The sequence below is a fragment of the Pygoscelis adeliae genome, unplaced genomic scaffold, assembly GCF_000699105.1.
Source record: "Pygoscelis adeliae isolate BGI_AS28 unplaced genomic scaffold, ASM69910v1 Scaffold451, whole genome shotgun sequence".
In the NCBI taxonomy this organism is placed as follows: Eukaryota; Metazoa; Chordata; class Aves; order Sphenisciformes; family Spheniscidae; genus Pygoscelis; species Pygoscelis adeliae.
This window is the reverse complement of record NW_008824030.1, coordinates 510213-516262: the sequence shown is the minus strand read 5'-3', so window position 1 is coordinate 516262 and position 6050 is coordinate 510213. Positions and strand designations below refer to the sequence as shown.

General features: G+C 43.1%; 1 protein-coding gene across 4 annotated transcripts in view; it reads left to right on the top strand.

Moving 5' to 3' along the window:
* Positions 1 to 6050, top strand: part of LOC103919846 (chromosome unknown open reading frame, human C11orf24) — a 25595-nt gene that overhangs the window by 5342 nt on the left and 14203 nt on the right. For 2 of the 4 annotated variants that reach the window (XM_009327457.1, XM_009327434.1), the window contains exon 2: positions 1578 to 1712. The exons of 1 other annotated variant lie outside the window; for it this stretch is intronic. The gene's annotated coding sequence lies outside the window, so the exon portion shown is untranslated. The remainder of the gene's footprint in view (positions 1 to 1577; positions 1713 to 6050) is intronic. One more of the 4 variants, XM_009327442.1, reaches the window with a different exon arrangement.

Genomic DNA, 6050 nt, shown 5'->3' with positions numbered 1-6050 from the left:
AAGGTTGTCTGATGTAATGTCGTCAGGCTTAGAGCTGTGTTTTCAGGTTATATCATGCTTTTGCTAAATACATAAATGTTCTGTAGCCAAGAACAGGTTGTGCAAATGTTTCGTTTATGATAACTAAAGCTTATTGCTAGCTTTAGGTGCAGGCTAACCATGCTAGATAATGAGACACGCAACTCGGTCGCAGCTTCTGGTCTCGGAGAGGTACTGTCACAGTGACCTGGTTGGAGCTGATTCTTCCATAAAGTGGAGCATGCCCAGTCTTTTCTCTATTAAAAGCAAATGCACCTTTTTTTAGTACCGTGACAGGTTTTGTAAGACTTAATCCTTGCTGGATTGAGATTTGCTCTGTTGGCTCTTGCCTTATAAGCCTAAAGACAAATTTCTGTGTGAAAGGCAAAAGTACCTCTTTTAAAGAGGTGCTTCAAAGTTTGTTAAAAAAAAAAAAAAAAGGTTAACTTTGGAATTACAGAGGAGAGCTGGAAGACCTGAGGGTTGTTGCCCAACATCCAGTGGAAATGTTCTTTCCTTTTCTTGTTTATGTTTGAAAGTTGGTGGCCCACTGGTTGTTAATGAAGAAGGTGAAAACCTGGCATTAGTTGCAATCTTCCTTCATATTGCCTTGCCAGGGCACCTTGTGCCCAACCATGCTTTAAGGCTAGGGGAACTCACTTTCTCTGCCTCTTTAGTTTTAGGCCTTTGGGAAGTGAGCATTGGCATTAGATCTATCAGAAACAGCTTGGGAAGTTGCTCTTCCAGCTTCTTACTGAGACAGCCACAGCCTTCCACAAAGGACCCTTCTCCCTCAAGTCCTGAGGAGATGCTGGTTCTCCATTAAACTGCCCCAGAATAGAGAGGGAACCTGAGGAAAAGAGGAGACTGCTGGTCCTCTGACTCATTCAGTCACTTAAAAGATAGCTCTGGGGTTTGCTTTGATCTCCATTGGAAACTCTCAGGTTTCTGGATGATTTTAAGAAGCAAATACACTTCCTAGTAGTTGACAGTTATCATGCCAGAGCATGCGTTCTGTCACTCTGAGGTTCCTGTCCTTCTGTACGGATGACTCTGCTGCTTATGGGGTAGTTCTTGGTTTACTACAAATTGCAGCTTTCAAGGAAAGCAGGATTGGTGCCAGTTCACCTTGTGTACCTGGCTCTAAACTGATGCAGTTTACTGGTGTGATTTACCACTGCTTCATGAGTAGTTGAACAGTCTCTAACAGGAGCAAGAGCAGCTGAGAGGGTGGGGGTGGGTTTATGGGTGGGAGGCCCCTACAACCAGCCAATGGGACTCTCCAGCCTGCAAGTTGGACTTGTCTGATGTCTAGTTCTGAGGATCCTAAACTTGCTTTAAAGGATGAGGCTGAAGAAGTGTTGTACCTTGGTGCTGGCCACCTGGGTCCTCGCTCTTCTGTATTTATACCTTTTCTCATTCCAGGCTTGCAGAGACTCTAGCAGCAAACTGGATTTGGAGCAAAAGGTGGGGTTTGGTAGGCAGGATGTGCATGTTAATTCAAGTGTGAATTACTTAATTCTTGGCATGCCTTTTGTTTTGTATCTCATTTCATTCAGACACAGCCTGTTCCAGCTGTTGATTCCTGACCTGTAATGGTGTTCTGCTGTGATCTGATGATATCAGACAGATTTGTATTGGATTACATTGGAGCCGAAGTCTTCAAAACACCTTTCAGTGTATCGAAGTGAGCGGTAAGAGTTACTACTTGTAGTGTGGCTTTCACAGGTTTGTCCTTACCCTTGTTTTTGTTGTCCATGCTTGGACAACCTCCCCCAGGCAGTCTCTTGACCTAGATAATTAGTTTATGCTAAGCTCATCTTTGGACCAGGGTGGGCTGATCTTGTTGGTATTTTGGCTTTTCTAGTTTACTGTTCCCCTTGTTACAGGATCAGAGCATCTCTGGCATAAAATCAGTAGCCAGAAGTTTCTTATGAGTTCTGTAGTTTTGTATCTGTCTGCAGTCTGTGCTGCTGCTTTTAGGTCACAACTTCTGGAGGAGTAAGAATAACCTTTTGCTTTTGTTTCGAGTTCAGATGTTACAAGTTGAGAGAGAGGTTTCAACTTTGTTTTTTCCATATTCTGTTGCTGTACTGCTGAGCAAAAATTGAAGACTGAGATAAGCATGGAGGCATCCAAGAGTGCTGGATGTAAAGAAAATACCTGTAATCGGACCCCATCTGTCCAGTAAAATACAGAACATGAGAGAGATTATGGGAAAATATGCGGTTTTTCACTTCCATGTCTTTGGTATAAGATGTTTGTGGTAGTTGTAATCTCTCTTGGTGAGCTGCTCTGCTGACTGTCTGTAGATGCCCATGGTATTCAGGTAACCCTTTGGAATAGTTTTGGAGTCCTTGTTAGCAGCATCAGCAGCAGACAGATAGATAGACCTTCCATACTGAGCTCAGAAAGGTTCAGAAGAACCTGCTACTGCCTGTGTAGTCCCTCTTCCATGAATAAGGGGCTCTTCGTACAAGAGTACATTTCTACTGGAAAACTTTTGAGGAGCTCAAACCAAGCTTATTTTGCTTTGACCTATTAATCAGTTAGCATCAGGACTCAAAACTTAAATGAGGTTCCTCTGAAACTAAAAAGAGAGAACCTAGAACAAGGTAGGAGAGCACAACTGCTGCCCTGTTGCCACGTAGGAGACAAGAGACCCAAGAGCTGGGCTGAAGCACTTCTACAGATGCTGCCTTGGCAGCCATGGACATCCATGAGAGTAAGGAGAGGGAAGGATGTTTTTCCTCTGCTTCTGATGACCCATAGGTTTAAATTCAGGTTGGTGCATGACTTGAAGACTTACTGGCTATGAAGAACCTACCACTGGGAAGGCCAGCAAGGTTGAGAAGAGCTGCTGCTGCATTTTGATTCTCTTTTTGTTTGGAAAAAATAGACTTGGCTAAGCTTCACCACCCACCCTGCCCTGTGATTTCCCCATCTTTCAAACTGTCAAAATCACAAAGCAGGGAAGCATGTGCCAGCAATCTTCATTTGGTATTGCTATAAATGTCTTCCTGGCTTGGAGAGTTTGGGAAGAATCTTTTGATTTGTGCTAACATATATATGGTGAAAAGCTCCCCGGTATTGTGTTGCATTGCAATAAGCTGGAATATCTTTTTGCTGCATTTCACCTGGCAGACCTTCCATATAAAACTACCTTTGTTTTTTAACCAGAGTTGTTAGCTTAAAAAGAAGAAACCTCCTATAGTCTAGGAGCCTTCAGGTTGTTTTGCTTGTGAGGATAACCAGAGGTGGAGGCACGTATCTTTTGATTTTTTTTTTTTTTAATTTTTTTTTATTCTCCATATTTCAGGATATGCCAAAGATCCTACTTCCTTGCAGAAAGGAGAAATAGCCAAAAATGCTTTCCTTCCTTCTAGTTCTTTTAGCACTGAGCAGACGTTCCCCTTCAGCTGTTGCAGAGGGACCTTGCTTTGGCTGTTTCTAGGCTGTCTGAACTTTCTTCTCTATTTCTGAGCTCTCCACAGTATTGCCTGTTGCTTTTGTAACATAGGGTGCCATCACTGATGTGTGTAACCCTGCTGAAAACCATGCACAGGCTTAAATTCCCGAGCAAACTTGCAGAACCTTGTGTTCTGGATGGAGATGTGTCCTCTGTTTTTACACGCCTAAAATTAGTATTACAGCTACATAAACCTATAGAGGAGCATAATGGTTTCTCAGAAATATCTGGAGTGAAAGATAGCATTGAAACTATCAACTTCAGTGAAATTTAACTTGACCTGTATTGCCAGGAAATTGCTGACTGTGGTAAAATTCTGCAGGGCAGGAGGTGGGTGACCAGACTTTAACACATTGGCAGTTCTATTTGCTCCAAAAGTAACACTTGGTTAATTGTACCTTCAGGCTGAAGTCACTGCTTGTTTAAGTCCCTGCTAGCTCCAGACTTGGCAGTTTTGAATTTAATAGCACCTCAGACACAATTTATTCCTGTACGTGTACACTGTGCTGGTTCTAGCTTCTATTGCCATCTCTCAGCAAGCATGAAGCACCCATGCTGCAGAGTACCTGCTTCTGCAGGCACTTAGAGAAACAAAAATCATGAGCTTGCCTTTTACCCTTCTTGATCTCCTTTGCTCTGTATTAGCTTGATGGCTGCAGAGTTCATGTGGGAACCCACTGGGATGGTTCCTTTGAGGGTCTTGTTGAAAGATGTTTAATTTGAAACACGTGGTATGAAATGCCCTGCATATGATCTCCTGTTCCTGAGACAACAGCATGTCTGAAAATTTGTTAGCTGCTTTGGGTGTGGATTAGACCAGGGAAGGTTGCAGTTGAGCCATAGTGCACATTTTCATTGCTTGGAGGTATTTTTGTTGACAGATTTATTGCCTGGTCACAGCTTTATGCAGTTAGCCTTTGGCAGTTCATTTTTCTTTATATTAAAACTGGATTGTTTCAGATATTCCAAAACAAGCCACATTTTCATAAATGAAATAGCTGTTGGGTCATTTTTCACAGGAAAAGTGTCCTGCTGAGTAGTACTTCTCACCATCTGAACTGCAGAACACAGCACTAACATGGGTGAGAAAGGATGATGGATGTGTGATGCTGGTTTTGGGGTTTTAGGCTTTAACATTTATTTTCTCAGAGGCAAAGTGTGATGGCCATGAAGCCTCAATGGTGCCAGCATGACCTGTCCTCGTTAGTGGGGTAACAAATGCATAAGCTGTCTGCCTTGTGTCCTGAGAGAGGAATATGGGTGGGGAACTGAGGCACAGAAAGATGGAGATGGTAAAGCTGGTAATATTTAAAACAAAACTAACGAAAAAAAACCCCACCCACAAAAACCACTGTGGCTAAATGTGCCAAAGATTGTGAATCTGTAGCCCTGTGTCGCTTCCACAGGAAGCTGGAAGAGGGGGAAGGAGCCTGAGCTTGGGTTGTGTCACTGTCCGACATGGGCTCTAACCTCCTTCCTCTCTGGGTTCCTGGTAGGGAATGGAAGATTGAGCAAGTTGCTGAAAATCTGGGAAAGGAAGATTGAGCAAGTTGCTGAAAATCTTGAACCTGAAAGATACAGCACTTTAATATCTGCGTGAATGAGGTCTGCTGTTCAGAGCCTGCAATTAATCCACCAAGGAAAGGCTTTCCATTCCTTTTGTGGGAGTGTGGTGGTGTTGACCTTGCAGAGATGCTGTTCCTCATGAGCTTTGCGCAGCCTTGGCCCTGTGTAGTGTAATGTGCCTTAGTCAGCATGGAGCCTGAAGTGCTTTATACTTGTGGAAGTTTCATGTGTCAGCCAAGTCCAAGTGTAATCGCAGAGTTTCTCAGCAAAACTTGGCATTCCACCTCTTTGAAAGAGACTTTAAGGTGTTTGTTCTATTCATGCAGAGAATCTTGAAAGTCCTGATCTATTATGTTTGGCCATTTATGAGCAGAAGAATGGATTTTCTTGCAGAGAGTAATATGTGGCAGCTGAAGAAATACTTTAGCAGCTGCAAACTTCTTTTAAAAAGCAACATTTGCACACCAGTCTTCCAGAGGATGCAGCAGCCTTCTCAGAGGCTGTCTGCTGAGTGACATTGGATTATTCCTTGCTCTCTGGCTTAGTAAATCCTAATTAAAAAGGTTTTTGCTTATTGGGCTGTTCTTAACAGATTCCAGTGTGATGCGGTCTATGGGGACTTTTTGGCTTTGTAGGATTTTTTAAAATCTTTTTTTGTGGACATGTATCAGGAGAAACATTAGAAAAGGCAGCAGCAGACCAAACCAATGTCCATCCAATACCCTATTCTGCCTGCTGCAGTGAGGAGTGTGCCTGCTAATGTGGAAGGATGTGCCAGCTCTTCCGTAATACATAGAATCACAGAGTCATTAAGGTTGGAAAAGACCTCTAAGATCATCAAGTCCAACCGTCAACCCAACACCACCATGTCCACTAAACCATGTCCCTAAGCGCCTCATCTACACGCCTTTTAAATACTTCCAGGGCTGGTGACTCAACCACTTCCCTGAGCAGCCTCTTCCAATGTTTCACCACTCTTTCAGTAAAGAAATTTTTC